This window comes from Sebastes umbrosus, chromosome 2, assembly GCF_015220745.1.
Source record: "Sebastes umbrosus isolate fSebUmb1 chromosome 2, fSebUmb1.pri, whole genome shotgun sequence".
Taxonomy (NCBI): Eukaryota; Metazoa; Chordata; class Actinopteri; order Perciformes; family Sebastidae; genus Sebastes; species Sebastes umbrosus.
In genome coordinates, this window is record NC_051270.1 from 29,721,888 (window position 1) to 29,740,244 (window position 18,357).

Below are 18,357 nucleotides of genomic sequence, written 5' to 3' on the forward strand. Positions count from 1 at the left end.
TATGCCAGTGAAGCTTTGTGTGTGTGTGTCTGTGTGTGTATGTGTGTGTGTGTATGAGAGAGAGAGAGAGAGAGAGAGAGAGAGAGGGAGATGTAGGGAATGAGAAAGAAAGAGACCATTGTCCATTCTGAAATAAAGAAATCTCCACTGAAGCATTGTAAATGGAAAAGGCAGAAAAATGGACCAAATTTGGGGATCTTTGAGTGAGAGCTGGGCTGTCACATCTCGTCAGAGCCTCACAAAACCTGATGTGCACACATTGCCCTGCCTGGCTACAGAGACACACTGTGGCCCTGTGATTGTGTGCTCTCCTGATGAAATTCAGCCTTTTCCCTCCCAGCCTCACAGGCAAAGGGATCATGGTTTTATGAACACTTGTTTGTGTGTTTGTGTACGTGTGTCCACATGTGTACTGTGGGATCTTGCATGTGTGTAAGCTTTTTTTTTGTCAAGAACAAACCTTAAAAATTGTAATTTCCAGGTCCTCAATATAGCAGGCATACTTACTTTAGTATTTAGATGTAAAGGTCCACCATTGGGTTAAATCTTAATATAGGGTGCGATGCCACGTTTGGTTCACGTTGGATTTATTGTGCACGTGATCTGCAAATTAGGAAAAATTGTTAGCATCAATCTTGCAGTGGTATCTGTCAGTAAGCATTTTTTTTTTCTATGGTCCAATATGTCCCTCCTGGGTTCATCTCCAGGACAAGTTAACACAGTGGTTTACCCATTCTGGGCCACTGTAGAAACATGGCGGCCGGCTCCGTGAAGAGGACTCGCTCCCTATGTAGATATAAACAGCTCATTCATCAAGCTAACCAAAACACGATTCTTATTTTCAGGTGATTATACGCTAAAGAAAACATACTTATTAATATTATATTCCATTTCTGCCTATACATCCCCCTAAATATTACTCACTGTTCCTTTAAGATGATGAGTGTTTTTGTCTTGATGCTTTTATGATTTGTAACTTTTATCATTCGATCCTCAATAAATTATTTAATTTTTACTGTATTTTTTCGGTTGAAATGACAAATAAACTTAAGCTTCAAATTTGTAAACGATGAACACTGCAGTTTATACGATAAAAAACAGCAGCTAAATGAGCTAATTGCTAATGCCAGCATGTTAACAATCTCTCAATGACAATGCTAACATGCTGATGTTCAGCGGGAATAAGGTTTACCATGTTTAGCACATTTTAGTGTGTTAACATGCTATAATTTGCTAATTACCACTAAACACAAAGTTTAGTATTGACCATCCTGAGCGGCTTTTTTGTCTGATTTTGGCTGAAACACAGCAGAGACGTGCCTTGGTTGTTAAGACGGGAGGGCAAGGAACGGTACAATTCTGCTACAATTCTGTCCAGGTTGCTGTATTATACATCTGTTATTGTCTCTAACTTAGTGAATTTACAAAATTTAAAGTGATTACTGAATCCAAAGAGGAAATTGGAAACAAACCAAAGGGTTGTGTGTGCGTGCGTGTGAGTGCGTGCGTGCGTGTGTGTGTGTGTAGGCTAAATGTTTGTGTGTGTATGTGTGTGTGTCAGCTCTGTGTCCTGCAATTTTTTGGCACGGCATGGATCATTGTATGGCCCTTCATTAGAGATCATTAGTTTTTCTGCAGTGGGCCTCACTAAGCTCTGGTTGTGCAGTGAACCAGGCCGTGGACTGAGATTATTATTGAATGTGCAGCCATGAATGCATGGGATTCCACCTCATCAAAGTTTGCACAGATAATTGCTACTATTTGATCTCCCCTATCTGAAAAGAAAGCGTGTTAATTAGAGGCTTTGATTGGGATGTGAAGAGAAGAGAAACAAACGTGGGCTTTGTTGCCTCGTACACATTTCTCCTCTCGGGGATTTGCCGAGCTTGAAGGTTTTTGTGTCCCAAACTTTGATGAGGTCCTTGTGTCAGGACCAGTCCCATCTCTGTCTTTGGGAAAATATCCATGTGTGCCCCATCCTCCGAGCTCCTCAGCCATCCCAGTGAACTGAAACAGTTCACTGCATTAGGTAGAAGGTTGAGAGTGCTTCACTTATATGTATAATTTGCTGTTTGCATGATGAGCTCCTTAAGAGGCATCATCTCGTTTTCAAGAAGGTTATGACTTTTCATTTTACAAAATCATATGTGACAAGAAACTAGCCCGTTTGTCCCTTTCATATGTTATTTTTATATATGAGTCACAAAGGTAAGCAAACGTTTTTCTAAAAGATAACTCCTTGGCGATCTTTAGAATATATAGAAACTTGTTTATTAACACTTTTTTGATCTTGTGTCAATCTGGATGAAAAGATATTCTACCCTTTGTGTGATTAGAAAAGAAGATTACAAAGTTAAGGGTTGGGAGGTGTACTCATCCCCTTGCTTGATTCCTATGTGAACCAAATTGTCAAAAAACATGACTTTAACATGCATGAGTTGGTGACGGTTGTGTGTATGTGTCCAGTGTGTTTGTGTGTGTGTGTGTGTCTGCATGTGTGAGGAGGTAAATGCAGATGAGAAGGCAATGAAAGAACTTGAAGTTTCCAGCAGGTGGTGCCACAATGACACAAGCTGGACATTTATTGTCACACACATTTCTTTACCCCCTCTTTATTTTATTTCATTTCACTTTATTTATTCAGGCTATATGTTAGAAACTACAATGAGTGCGTCTTCCTTTTCTGTCTGTCTTCTGCCATGATGCTCACACATATCTTCACTGCCATGCGGTTACAATTCATCCCTGAACAGCTCCACTGAGCGCCAACCTGCCCACAAAACAGATCTTTAACCCATTTGTGCCTGCAACTGAAATTTTTAGTTTTCAATTTTATTTAGGTGGAAGTGTTCACTGGGCTTGCCTAAGCACAAATGGAAAAAAAATACAAAATCAGTGAAACCATTTAGCTGAAATGTGAGTTTTTCTAATCATACTATATGTAGTCTTTGGCCACATGTGACTATGTGGTTTTTGCAATAGACTCCATTATATTTTAAGAAAAAACAGTAGTCCCATGTGAAACTGCAAAGAGCACAATCAAGTATTTGGTATCTATAAACTCATAACAAATTGAATATCATAGATATGCACACATGTGCAGTGTAAAAAAATATTTCATATGGAAAACAGTTAATAAACCCAATGTTAGCATTTTTCCTAATTTTTCCAAAATCCTGACTGTGACTATTAATAAAAGTGTGATTTTTGTATATGTCATCTAAAAAATTCTAAATTGTACTCTTAGATATTTGCCAGAAGTATGTCCGTACCAAATTTCAAAAAATTTGTCAAATCAGAACAAATTTTGGGACATTTTTCCTTATCATACTAAATATAGTCTTTGGGCTCAAATGGGTTAAACATGAGACAATGGGTGACCTGCTTCTCTAAACTCATTAGTGACTCTGAAGAGACAATAAATGTGAAATTTTTCCGAACTAAAAGTAACAAGCAAAGAGTTGGATAATTTGAACCTATAAAACAACAGTTTATTGTACTATTTTCAATTCAATTTCAATTCAAATGGGCTTTATTGGCATTGAAGTTTCAAGTATAATGAGGCCAAAGCATCAAAATACAATTTGTCATTAGCAGTCATCACAATGCAGCCGAAGATATCGCACAACAAAACATTAGACCCTCACACGGTGGAGCATCTCAGTAAGATGTCACCACAACTTGTCAGGAGATGTATTGCTCAGAGGTAACTGGTCACATCGGTGGTTTATATTGTAGTACCGTGTACATTTACAGGGAGCATCAGTGGGAGTGAGGGCTCTCTCTTCCTCTTTCACACTCCACAACTCCAGCTTCATTTCATTCATGCTGCTGAATGGACTCCACTGTTAAGACACGCCGCGACTCTGACTACAAATTGGGCTCACTGTTATTTTTGGTGTCCTACTTTTTAAAACCTCAGAATCAAGGAACTTATTATGATGGATGGTCTTCAGTCTTGTGTACTTTCTCTTGAACTGTGAGTTCAACAACCTGCTATATACGAAAAATGTTGTCCATTTCTAAATTGACTAGAAAATAAAATGTAGTCTAATTGTAATGATAAATTCACTAATATGCTAGTATTTTCATTTGAATCTTACTCAGTACATAGATTAAAATGTTCACCTTGTAATAAAATGAAAATCTGTATATTTTACTTAGGACAAACACACATTGAAGGAATTCACAGCTATAGCTCTTATGTATTCAATTGACGCTCATTTAAATTAAAAAAGTTACAAATAATTCGAGAACACGTCTTATGGATTAATAATGTATGAACATGATATTAACCTTTTGGGGTAATTGCATGTTTCTTGAGCTGAAAGAAAAGTGAATCATTATGGAAATAGCAAAATATAATGACCTTTGATATGAAATATATCCAAAAAAGCTCATGTTTTAGGCCGCTAACAGAGGGAAAAAGAATAAAAATGTAACTTTATAACTTCAGATTCATCTGGTTTATGGTGAAAGACTGTATTTGTTAGTGTAAACATTTCATTTGAACTTGTGTACTTAAATACATGCAAGGCACACTGATTGTCTTTAGAATGACTCGGCATCTTCAATAGTAAAGTCAATTTAAACTCCGGTCACAAACATGTAGGCTGTGAAGTGTTACCTATGAAACAATCAGCGGTAACCAGGCGGCACCTTGTTCCTGTTTGTATGGCTTGTATGTTTAATTACTTTTGTTTCTAAATTACTTTCTCGGAAATGAGGCTTTAATAAGTATCAAGAGCCCATTTACATTTTTTGACGATCATTTTGTCTATTCCAGTAAATGATGAATCAGTTGAATGGCATTTTAATTTGCAAACCAATTAGCGCGCATGTGGCTCCTGCATTGTCATGTTGCAAGCCCAGACATGCATTTGGTTCTGTGGTTAAAAATATATAAAGTTATTGCTGCCAGAAACTGGTGTCATTCAGCCAGATGTACAAAAGCTACTGAACAGAAGGGGAAATCCATTTGTAAAATCTACAAATTCCAGTAGTTGAATAAAAATATGTTTAGCTCCATTCTTGCCTTCGTTATTGGACATGATACAAACATATAAGCGTCTTCACCTCATGAAGATGATTCATTGTTTTTGAGGATGTAAAACATACAGTCACAAGTTCTTCAAACATCATACTCAATCTCAGAGACTGTTAGTATCATGGTCCGTTGTACAAATAGCCAAGCAGTGTCATAAAAATGGAGGATGATTTGTTGCATTAAGGCCTTGATGCTAAAGGTGCTTATCTTTATGCACTCCTTATAGACTGATATTTCAGCATTGGTTACCTTTCTAGTAGAGGTTTATTTTTCTGTACTGGCCATATTCAGAACTAGACTGATTTTGCGATAAGAAAACACGCATCTAACATGATCACACCTGCATACCTGTCAACAGTCACGGTTAAAGTCTTGTTTTATTATATCCTGAAGAGGTCCCTGCAGCTCCTATGCATTTGGGAAGTATGGGATTAACTCAGCACAGGTGCTTCTATATATGCATCATTATGAGAGGTGAGGAGTTGACACCTAAAATTCTGTTACAAACCTCACAAGGCTAGAAAAGAGAGGTTGTCTGACGTACTCCCTCAAAGTCCAAAAAAGAAAAGAAATAAGAAACACTTTCTGATTCTCAAGCTGCTGTCATCAGCGGAGGCATTATAACCCTCTGGAGTCCAAGTTCATTTTAGTACATTTTTCACTTTCTATACATTATTTTTTTTTGTCTTTGCTCAGCACCTTTTAAACTGTCCCTACCCCACATGCATGGTGTCCTTTTTTCAGCACAAACTTAACACTTTAGTGACAATTTATTTTTATATAGCGTCAAATCATAACAGAAGTTATCTCAAGACGCTAGAGCATGTCTAGACTGTACTCTATATTAATATAACATTATCAGTTACTATAATAATACTATAATATTAGTCTATAATGGGAATCACTCAAAATATTATAGAATAGTAGAAGATTGTATAAAAAAAATACTGTTTCATTACTTATACACCCAAACACAGCAGAGGTTTTGTGAAGCAGTTTTGTGCCCTTTTCATTGAAGGTCTATATATGCCTGTAACTTACTGAAGATATCAATAATCCTCAGTTTTAAAAGGGTCTACAGGCCCACATCAGCACTTGCTTTCTCATATTGCCTCGACATGATTTGTAAATTTAGTTCTGTTACTATAGATTCACTGATGACAGACTCCAGATTGGTGAAGAGCTGCCACTGTATGTCCACCCATGCATTTGAAACAGCCTCAGTCTGTTTCATCATGTTGTTCTTTAGCTGTATATCCTTGGTGAGATTTTCCTCTTTCTTCTAAATCAAAAGACTGAATAATAATAAGAAAAAAACTTTTTCTAATTATATGGAATCTGGGCTTATTTAGCTGCTGAAAAGGAACTTGCAGGGCCGCAGCAGCCCCTTAAATTTGCCAAATAAGGAGTAGCGCTGATGAGGTGAGAAGCAGAGAATGCCTAAAACAAACTGTAGAGAGGCTCCAGCAAAACAGCCAGGGGCTTAAGATATATTAAATTACCATGATTGGGACTTAAGGCATGGTTAAAGCCTGTTTGAGAGGCTGGGGAGCCTCATAGCAGAGCTATTCATGTCTGGGGAGCTGGGTCAATAGGTTGGGGAAGTTCACAGGACCTGATTCTATTCTTATGCAAACGCAGAGTACAAGACCTAAAGCTCACTGAGTTGGAAGATATAAATGACTGGAAAATCATCTGCAGCCCTCCACAGACACAAACCTGGTCTACAGCCGCCTACTCCTCATTCATGAGGTAGAGTGACAGCGTCTGAGTTCACTCTGAACTTCTCACTTCTTACTCCGAAAGTGAAATGCACATGATGACTTTGCCACATTTTGGCGCTTTCACATGAAAGCTCTGATAAACTATGAGTATTAAATCCAGTCCTGTCTCGTGTAAAATGTTGCCTGTACTCCATATGGTAGTTTGAAGCAGTGTAATGAATGGGATGTCACAATAAGTATTAGTTTATTTACGTATTAGAACAGCACATAAAAGCGTGCTTTGTTCCTTACAGCGCAGCCTGAAAATTAATTTCTCAGCTTTGGTGAGTAACGCGACCTCTGACTCCTACGACAATAGACAACATCTATCTCTATCTGTTGACAAGTAGAAAATCTGAGCTGAATGAATGAATGAATACACACTGAGTGGCGTGAGAGAGAACACCTGCAGCCAGCAGCTCATGAGTTCCTCCAAAGACGAATCAGGCTTTGATGCTCAAATGTGATAAAATCATGAGAAGGGCAGAGGCACTAAACGTATGTTGACACCTTTATGTGGTTGTTGAACATCTCATGGGTTTTAATATGCTGCTATAACAGCCTCCACTCTCAATATTTTGGATCCTGGCTGCCGGGATTAGCTCCCATTCAGCTACAAGAGCATCAGTGAGGTCCAACACTGGTGGGTTGGGTGATAATAAGGCCTGGCTGGGTTGAGGTCAGGGCTCTCTGCAGGCCAGTCAAATTCTTCCATACCAAACTTTGAACACCATTTTTTCATGGACCTCTCTTTCTAAAATACTTTACTGCATTGTGATATTGAAACGGGAAACGTTCATCCTGAAACTGTTGCCACAAAGTTAAAATCACGCTCAAATATCACTGTAGCAAGCTTGACTCTAATCGGAACTAATTGACAGTAATGTAACTTAGTACATTTACTCATGTATTGCACTTAAGTACAATTTTGAGGTACTTGTATTTCCATTTTCTGCTACTTTCTGCTTTTACTCCACTACATTTTGAAAGCCAATATTGTACTTTTTACTCTACTACATTTATTTGACATTACTATACACTGTAAACTATTGTCATGTAGATTAACAGTAAAATACTGGCAGCATGGTTGGCAACAACTTACAGTTAATTTTACAGAAGCCCTACTGTAATCTATTTTACAATATGTTACTGTAATAACACATGTACAGAATTACAGTACATGTATTTTCTTGATTTATCGGTAGATTACTGGCAGCAGGTTTGCCAGTACATTACCATTTTTCTACAGTTTGCTTACTGTAAACTTAATTTACAGTGTATTACTATTATACTGTAAAACAAAGTGCTTTGCAGATTCAGATTATTGATACAAAATATAAATCAACTGCTAAATTATGATATATTATTATGGATTAAGCAGACTATAAAGTTCAGTGGCTGAAATTAGCCCCACCTTTACCAGCTGCAATATTAGTGATAACATTAAACATTATTAAATATATATATATATAATATTGGTTTTTAAAGCATTAAAGCATCACTAATTATAATGCATAATGAGTACTTTAACTTGTGGTACTATAGTACAGTTTGATGCTAATACTTACGTACTTTTACTTAAGTAAGATTTTGAATGAAGGACTTTTACTTGAAACAGAGTATTTTTGTAGTATTGCTACTTTTACATAAGTAAAAGATCTGAGTACTTCTTCCACCACTGCTAATCGGCCAATCCTTGAATAATAAAAACCAAAAATAAATAAATAAATAAATAGAAGATTACATTCATTGAAAAAATGATTTTGATCTAATTTATGTACAGTATATTACTGTTTGTGATTTAAAAGAAAGAAAAGAAAAACACATTCTTGACTCACATGACCTTTGGCTCATCTTAGCGGACACACATATTTCTTTCTGTCTTTCTTTCTTTCTTTCTATGAAATAAAATATTCTCCTATTAGAGAGAAAAAAATCCATACTGGATATTTATTGGGACTTTATTTCATAACGCTGGGTCAGCTGAGGAACACGCACGTGTCTGTCGGCTTGTGCCGGGTCAAGTTGTGTCCCGGGAGAGTGAAAGGTCACGACTCCCTCTGTCCAGCAGCAGATTGAGCTCTCCGAACACGAGGTCGTCACATTGTGGGAGGTACTTCACTAATCTGCAGCTAAAGCCGCAGACAGGCTGCATGTAGGCTGTACGCCTGAATCACAACAGTTGGTTTATAATACCATCATGTGAGATTACATGGCATCTCTGCCATTATTGGGTGAATCTGGCTGGAGTCTTTGTGCAGATGACATTAACTGTTTATGTATCTGTATCATTTTATTATTATTCTATAAATTCTTACAAAGACAGAAAAAAGTGTCAGTGGATTTGTCAAGACAGGCTTTTAGCCTTTAGCTTTTTGATAACACATTTTAAAAACACTGTATGGAGAGATGCACTCACGTTATAGTGTTATTAACCATTATATTCACCAAGAGTTTACATTTAATCATCTTCATTTGTGCTCTTTGTCATTTATGTAAGCCGAGGCCTGTTTAACTGTTCACTGGTTTCATTAGTTTCGTTCACCATAGTCTGGTGTATATATGTAGGCCTACATATGGGAGATTTAAAAAGTACGATGCCAACAATATGCAACTATATTATAGAACAGATGTGTCTCCAAATGGTGCAGCACTTGTTTTTAGTCGGCTGCCTCTGTCCAAGGTGCTGACACACACCTGCCTTTATGGACTGTTTCAACACTGTAATTAATAACACGGTCATCATATTTCTCCAACATTTATTTTATTGAGTAAAGAGCAAAACACTCAGTCATTCAGCTCAATTTGATAATCTCAAATGCCAGATGAATAAGTTAATCACATGTAAATGAATGAAAACAGCAGCCTTTCAACATTTTAATTCGAAATACCTTAAAAAAAATCCTAATAAAATCACAAATAACCAACAAAGACAAAAAGTCAATATTATTTTGTCAAGAGAAAGCTGGGTCATAAATCAAAGATCACATTTCAGTCAAAATCCATCCACATTTTTTTTTTTTTAGAAATGATTCTCAAAAAAAAAAGCAAATAAATATCACTCAAATATCATTATATCTAGATAATTGTATTTCAATATTAAAACTCATTCAAACCTGCTGTTGTAATGCAAAAGTTAAATGGCAGACTATTTCTATTTATGAACTGTGGCTAAAGCTGTATTTGCAGGTTAGGCACACAGTGACAAAACCCCATGTATTGGCCTGTGAATCCATGTGATTAACACACTAACACGAGCTCTGAAGATCCTCCACAGCATGGCGCCATCAGCATCATTATGGTCCTTTTCTAAAAAAAAAGACAAAAACATAAGAAATCAGAATCAGCTCTGTAATTCAACATTTACATTTATGTGCAGGTACAGTCGGATAAAATGAACATTAACATTTTTCTCACGCTGATTGCATCATCTCAGCACATGTAGCTACTCTTGTCTAATGAAGTTGAGGCGGGAGCTTGATGTGAGATCAGCCCTGCAGCCATGCCGCTGCCAGATTCACCAAATTATATATAAAGAGGTTCTAGGACAATTTAATCCCACTGGGAGACATGGTAAGACCCTTTCTTTGCCAATTTTCACCCTCTCTCTTATTCAAACGTCCTCTTTCTTCCTGCAGCTCCACAATGCAGGACCGTGCTTTCTTTCTTTTTTCATGTTCTCTCATATCTTTTCTCAGTATGGCTGCCACCCCGAGCCCCTCAGACAGCATGCAGTTTATGCAAATCATCAGCCTTTCATGCTCAAAGTTGAATGAGACCTCAACAAAATCTATCTCTCTCTTTCACACACACACACACACACACGCACACACACACACACACACACTCATCTTCACTGTCATTCTTTTCATTGCAATTTTTGTTTCTTAATTTTGAAATCCTTTACTTGATTATACACAATACAGGTGGGGATACTGAAGTGAGGTGTAGCATGGGATACGAAGACGAAGAAGTGTGTGTGTGTGTGTGTGTGTGTGTGTGTGTGTGTGGGAGGGAGGTGGCTGGTGAAGTGATGTTAAGTGGTGGATGGATGAACACAAGAGTTCGGAGTTGGTTGGGGAAGAAGAGAGAGGCGTGCAGTGTGTGTGTGAGAGGATGATGAATGTGAATTTCTTGGTGTTCCCAGGGTCTGGGTGGTGTGTGAAAGGCCTGAGGGGGGGCGGCTGTAGGGAGGGTGCCTGTGCCCAGCTGTTGGGGGGAACCTGAGTCTCTCTCTCTCTGACAGGCTGTCCTTTTCACCAGCACATAGCCAGGCCGTCCAGCCCGCTGCCATAACAACGCCACAGGCCCTCTGTCATAGTAACACCATGCAGACAGTCACTGCAGAGCACGGGGGGAGACGGAGGGACGGAGGAGGAGTTCGGGGGGGGTGAGGAACGACAGAAGTGAATGAAGAGTCGAGACATTTCCACCCCTGTGAACTTGAACTTGACTGACAGTCTGAACGACTGGCGGGGGTGAATGGAAATCCATTCCGTAGAGGGTTTTTTTCTGTGATTTAGTTCCTACCATACTTTTACACGTTGTGAACACTAAAAAATCTGCTGTGTAAATCATGAATGAACACATTTTGAGTTTATCTTGATTTGTAGCATTATTAAGGATAATTTAAATTAAGATTAGGTAATAATCTCAATAAAGTAGAAAGCTCCAGAAAAGGCTCGAGCGAACCATGAGTTCATTTGTTTTGGTCAAATATATAAAACTAAAAAACTTCATTGCTATTGTATTATTATAAATTGTCCTTTTATAATGCATTTAAGAAATAAAACCAACAAATTATATATAATACAATCAATACTTACATATAAATATTACCACTTCTACAAACATCTAATAATAATAATGATAATATTAACAGGAAGAATGAAAATAATTATTTTTTTCTTCTTCTTATACAATCACATATTTAATACAGTAATTATTAAAAAATATCTTTAGTGGAAATTATTTATTATTGCTAGTATTTGTGCACAAAAACATTATCTTTGATTTCTCTAATTTAAGGAGCTGCAGCTCAATTATAATGTGGCTAATATTTTCAGCATCCAGTGTTCATCTCCATCTATCTGCCTCAGGGTCGGTGTGACGTGCTTGTTTGCTCCAGCCCAAAGCTGATGAATGGCGACCGGTCCACATCGGGGGTCTTAGCTGCTCAGACCTACTCGACCATGGGAAAAGAGGGAGCTGTGAAAGGTCCCCTGTTGCTGTTACAAAGCCAAGAACAAGCCATAGCAGGATAATCGCGTTTATCCCCAGATTAAGACAGGATCGCAGCTGCGGTACCCTTGTGGGGGGAAAGAGGGATGCAGGGACGTAAAACATACAATGTCCTGCCTTCAGGAGAGCTCACAGTCGTTCCCGTTCTGGTTCTGGTAATGACATATGAGGACCAGGATGCCTGGGTCATTCCTGCATACTGTAAAACTGTGGCTTTGTTCTGGTGAGAGCGAGGTCTCACAACAACAAACAAAACAGCTCTTACAAAGGACGAGACCTGGCAATGAAAGCATCCCTCTTACATCACTCTTCTTATCTATCAATGGTTTAACTCTACAGTCTGAGTCTGATCTGTGTATCCTATCGTCTCTGTTAAAATGCCAGTTGCATTCTCTGACACATGATCATCTAACCCCCCCTCCAAAAAACACACTCAAACACACTCACACTTTACAATGAAGACCTGCATATTCATGTGTCTGTGTCTTTTGCTGATACTGCCAGTATTAGTATTTCTATATTAGGCTGTTGTACATTTACCCTTTTTTTAAGTTTTAAAATCCTTTTAATTCTGTCTCTCTGTAACATCTTTGTGATTGGTACAGATGTAATAAAGGATAATAGCTTTTACTCAGATTAGGTTTATCAGTGTACTTCAATTAAAGTAGTGTATTTTACCCTTAGTAACAAAAACTGAAAGAATCCCTTGGATTTCAGAGATAATATGCTAGAGTAAGTTTTATTTTATTTTATTGTATTGTCTCCTCGTGTCCGGGTCCCATGTTGGATAGAATTTGTTTTTTTGTTTTTCATTACTATTATTTTGTGAATATTTGGACAGCTGTCATATGTGTAGGTTGCTTATGAATTGTTCATATTCGGCAGCGAAATGTGCTCTATAGTTACCTCTAGTAATATGAATCAAGTAGGATACACATTTGACACATTCGCCCTGTGCTTTTTCATTAATATTAATTCTGGCGTGAGACCACACACCCATACACTGACTGTGAGAGAGTCACTCAGACATAAAGAGGCAGGAAAACAAAGGGACAACTTTTCCAGGAGACACTCTCATGGCTGCAGTGCTAATGCCGGCATCTGCACTGTCTGGTCTGACGCGACGTTCCCACCTCACTGCCCGGGGTTTACTGCAGCGCCCTTTATACAACGTTGGGAAAAAGAAGTGGCAGACCTTTGTCAAGTGCTCCTTTCACAAAGCAGCCATTGTGGAGTGAAGCCAGGATCAGAATGATAATGTGGACGCTGGCTACTGTTTACCAACAGGTCTCCTGCAGCTGCAGTGCACAGCACAGCACTGACATGCAGCGTCTGAGAGGGCTGCACTGGGTTTGTGCATCACTTGTACTTCACATGTGGACAGGTGCATATTAAGTGTAGGTCACTTATTAATGAACTTATCTGTTAATGACTCGTAAATCTGACTAAGATCATATTTTTCTCCAATATAATTTTCAGGAATTTCTTCAATTATGTAAGAATTAATTTACAATTCACAACAGCCTCATTATAGACAACAATTGTGCATTGAGGCTGAAGGCTACAAGGTACATCCTGCCACATAATCACAGATATTCATTTTTTTATGACACTAAAACAAATACAGAAATGTTTGAATCTAAGAATAAGACACATTTTAAAATGAGCTCAAAAGGCTGATTTACACATGTGCTCTGTGTTGGTAGTCAGCCAGTGTTTTGCTGTATGAGCTCATATTATCACCCAGCTTCACACCTGCCCCTCCCCCCAGCTGCTTGTCTAATTACAGCCTGGTGTCTAATAAAGGAACAGTCCCCCTTTTATTTTTCAAGCTGTGGCGCAGACTATTAAAGCCAACACTCGCCTTTGTCATGATAAGAAAACAGCAACATTTAAACACAGATTGTTACATAAAACTCAGGTGGCGCGTGGAAGACAACAGGCCAACAGCATTATAAATCTGAATATAAAACACTAGTCAGTTTATTCTGAGAACAGGGACGTGCTTTGTTTTTAACTCAATAGTATCGACAATGGGCACTGTGTTAACTAGTCACTTTGTGCAATATTCAATCGTTTTTAATTATATGAGGACAAATAAAAACGTTCAAAGCAGCGACTTAACTTTTCTCTGGAAATGTTGGATTTAATTTAGCAACCTATAGGGCAAATTCAATTAGACTAAATTCTACAATTAAAAATGAACACAAGGTTGTTTTTTGAAGTCTGTTTTCAGTATTTTTTAAACCGAATGACAAACTTTAAATAAGATCACCTTGAAGCCAATAAATAAATGAATGAAGGATTCAGTTTTTCCTCACCAGAATTTAAATCCTGGCAGTTTGGAAGACAGCTTTTATCACTATACTTTCTTTTTTCATGTTTCAGAAAATGAACAGTGGATACATTATGATACCTGTAGTTGTTTCGGGGCAGGTGGGATGGGTGGCAGGGTGCATTGGGAGGGGATTTGGACTAATGACTTCAGTATTTCTGTTTCATAGCCCTGGTTGTAGGCTAATGTGTGTCTTTACTTGTAAGCAATACGTTTTTTTTTCAGTTTTTGACGAAGGCCTCTCCAGGCAGAGCATTGTAAAAAAAAAAATTATAAAACTCCAGGGTAAATCATAATAGATGACTTTCATACTGCACCTTTTATAAAAAAAAATATTTAAAGCCAATAGAATTGAGCATTTTCTTGGTGTTTAATTTAAATCTTCCTATGTGTGTTGTTCTCCATGCAGACAGACTGGAGGGACCCTCTGGCTGCTGCTGCTCCTTTAAATACTCTCTCTGCTCGCCTCGTTTCTATGCAATTATGTTAATATGCAGAGCTCGTCTGGCTCCTATTCATTATCGGCTGGAGTTGCGTGATTGTTTCCTTTATTTTCCATCTTTGTGGCCACTCTCGGGTTTTTTTTCCTGCAGGGCTGCTTTATCCCACACCAAAGGTCTGGCGGAGAGACCGACAGAGAGCGCTGCATGTCGGATAAAGACTTTCTGCAAGAAGCGTTTATGTGTTTGCAGCACATTGTCTGTTTCAACACTGCGGATAAAACACACACACCGCTCTGTAAGTAACGTTAAGCAGACTATTGTCTCTGGGCTACATGTTGGGGAAATAACCTGGTAAAATGTCAAATAAACCCAGGTTTTGTACATATTTAATATTTAATATTAAGCCCGCAGAGTAACATTAGGCCCATATATATGTGTTTGTAAAAGTGAGACAAACGGACAGATACAATAAAGGAGGGAGGTTACAGTATTTTTCCCCCCTATTATAAATCTTTATTAATCAGCCCATGAGGTATATGGCCTTTTTGGAAAAAGGGCCAAATACTAATTCAAAAATATAGGCCTCCTTTTCCAGTCTGACTTCTTTATTATAATCTCCTTTATTATAATTTATTGATTCATTAACGAAAACGCGCATCTCTGTTTCCACCACTGTCTTATACTCATCTCGACGCTTTGATGGAGATTGTTGTTGAGAAATAAATGATTTCCATGTTCATTGTTCATGGGACAAACTCGTGTTACTGTATCTCTAAATAATAATGAATACATTAATTAACACAGACTGATGGTCCTGTATGATTTTACCAATGCAGAATGACCGACTAAAGGCCTATTATTATTATTATTATTATTCTGGCCTGTAATTCTCTGCCAAAAAAAGAGGAAGTTCACAGGATGAAGTTTCATATAAGGCTTAATTCAAGGCCTTATTTATCGATATTCTTAAATAATTATTATTCAAATTATTTGGGACCATTTCATTGAAAGATGGCGTCTCTTTTTAAAGGAATCAAATAAACAAAAGCCTATACAAAAGCATCTGAAAACATTAAAGTGTTATTTTATTTTCAATTACCCTTTCTTTTTCATTAAAATCATAGATTTAGATCTCTCTTTTTTTTGTGCCATCTTTATGTGTGTCTAGCATTAGCAGGATGTGGTCACATTGGATCTGACAGGTGATTGCAGGTTCTTAACAGTTTTAATGACCTTTAAATGCCCAGACTTTGGAAATAGCACATCTGTGAATGTATTTTATGTATTTTTTGTTTGTTTTATCTGTCATGCTTACTATAGAACAAACAACAATGACTTTAACTTGTAGAATCAGGGTTTTAATTTGATAGGTAATGTTTGATAAGAGCTGTCTAATAATATTTGCTTATCAAAGGTTAGTGTGCTGCAATGTAATATTTCTCTGAGCTTGACTTAACTAATTAGATTTATTATTGATTCCCCACTCGTAACATTAGATCTCAGAGATGTCAGGTGTACAGGAACAGCAGCTTTAATGAAATCAAATGTCATGAGATTGTCTCCTGATTCATTCATTCCCTGTTCAATCACAGTAGCAGTTACACGAGCACTGACTCATTGATTGACCTTTAAAAGGGTTGAGCAGCATGACCTCACTAATTAGCTACATCTCTTAGTTAGTGAGATCACACCACAGAGGAGAAGTGTTGTAAAGCTTAAAGACAGTGCTGATTAGGGTCTGACAGACAGCTAACGATGGAGCAATTAAAGCGGCCCTGCTATGTGCCAACACAACCATTTTAGAGGCAGCAGGGAGACTTTGTCAAGATGGCTTCCATATAGACAACATGATGTTTTGGCAGTGAAGGGAGGCTGAGCTCTATAACCTGCACCGAAAGACACAGGCCTTTCTTTCAGAGTAAAGATGATCACAGAGGTGGCCATGTTCATTTAGGAAAATGTTTCATGATTCAAGAAAAAACAATAGCATTGCAACAATATAAATTATGCCCTTTAACACCACCAAAGGGATTTTGTTTTGGAGCCTTGAGATACAAGCTGACACTTTTCTTTTGTTGCCTATAGCTTGACGGTTTGGACCAGTTTTGGAATTATTCAGATATTTTATTTTATTTTATTTCTAATATGCAGGACAGCTGTGAGGAGAGCAATGTGAGACTGTCTTTGTTATTTTTTTTCCACAGTGAAAGTAGTGGATGTTTAAAATGTGCAGTCTGGATTGAAAATCAGTTAGTTAATGCAAAATCTATAGGATCTCTGAGTTACAATATAAAACATACAAAGTTATGAACATATGAAACCACATACATCATATTGTTCCATCCACTTTACATCATTTACAGCACTCAAAGGCAGAAAAAGTATAGGGACGCCTGTTTTAATACAATTATTCAAAGAAATTTAGTAATTAATAAAACTTTAAGAATTTCGATGATAAAAAGAACAATTTATATTTAATTTTTAAATTTTTAGTAGAGTAGATTCAAATATCTAAAGTGTTTGAATTTAGCAAATTAGGAACACTAAGCCAGAGAGTTAACGGTTTGGGGTATTTAATTGTTTTAAGTTCGATCAACTGAAGCTTTCGTGAGGAGATGACTCAACAGCAAGAACTTTGATGCAAAGAAATGGTATCAGGTATCAAAAGTCTGTGTCCTAAGAAAGCATGTGACAGCAACATTCATGTGTGTTTGAATGCATTACAGCAGGGGCCCCTTTTGGATTTTTAACTTTCACATACAGTATATGTCCTCTGTAAAGGAGAAAGTGTCTGATTTGTTTGAATAATTATTCCCTTGTTTCCTGGGGTCTCAGATGACAGAAAACTTCCTTCAGAAAAGTTAGTTCTGTCTTTTGACAGGTGAAATCTCACAGACAGAAAAGGGGGAAACAAAGTAAATATTAGAGCTTACAATGTCAATAAATCTTGTTTGTGTCTGGCCTACTGAGAGGGGTAATTGAACATGAGATGTGTGATAATTATTGCTATTTATTTATCTTTTTAAAGGCTCAACAAGAGACCAAAACATTAAGTGGAATGAGATATTTACTAAATCAGAAAACCTAAGAGGGACATTTTCAAAGCATATCTAACTGTGGACTGTTTCAGAAACTGAAATAAAGACATGGATCTATTTTTGGTTTATTTGCCTAATAATTATATATATTTCATTATCAATTAATTGGTTTACAAAATGTAAAAATCCAAAGATATTCAATTAACTATCACATCAGATTATGAAAAACAGCAAATCCTATGTGAAGCTGGAACTGGGAACAGTTTGGCATTTTTGGTTGAGAAATAACTTCAAATAGTTGCTGATTGTTTTTCTGTCATCGACTAAATCAAGTAATAGACTAATTGTCACAGCTATAATTCTTGTGCATGTTCAGATTAATAAAACTTTAGTGTTTCATAACCCACCTGAAAAGACATGATGTCCTCTTGTGTCTGTGTTCTCCTTTTTGTTTATTCTCATTAATGCAGGAAGCTGAGGGATTGGAGGC

General features: G+C 37.3%; 1 long non-coding RNA gene across 1 annotated transcript; it reads right to left on the bottom strand.

Annotated features, from left to right (window-relative positions):
- Nucleotides 1–9,555: 9,555 nt before the first annotated feature.
- On the bottom strand, nucleotides 9,556–18,357 carry LOC119482628. The gene is made up of 2 exons (XR_005205478.1): nucleotides 18,275–18,357; nucleotides 9,556–10,119 (listed from the first exon to the last, which is right to left on the bottom strand). It is a non-coding gene; the product is annotated as an uncharacterized LOC119482628 (long non-coding RNA).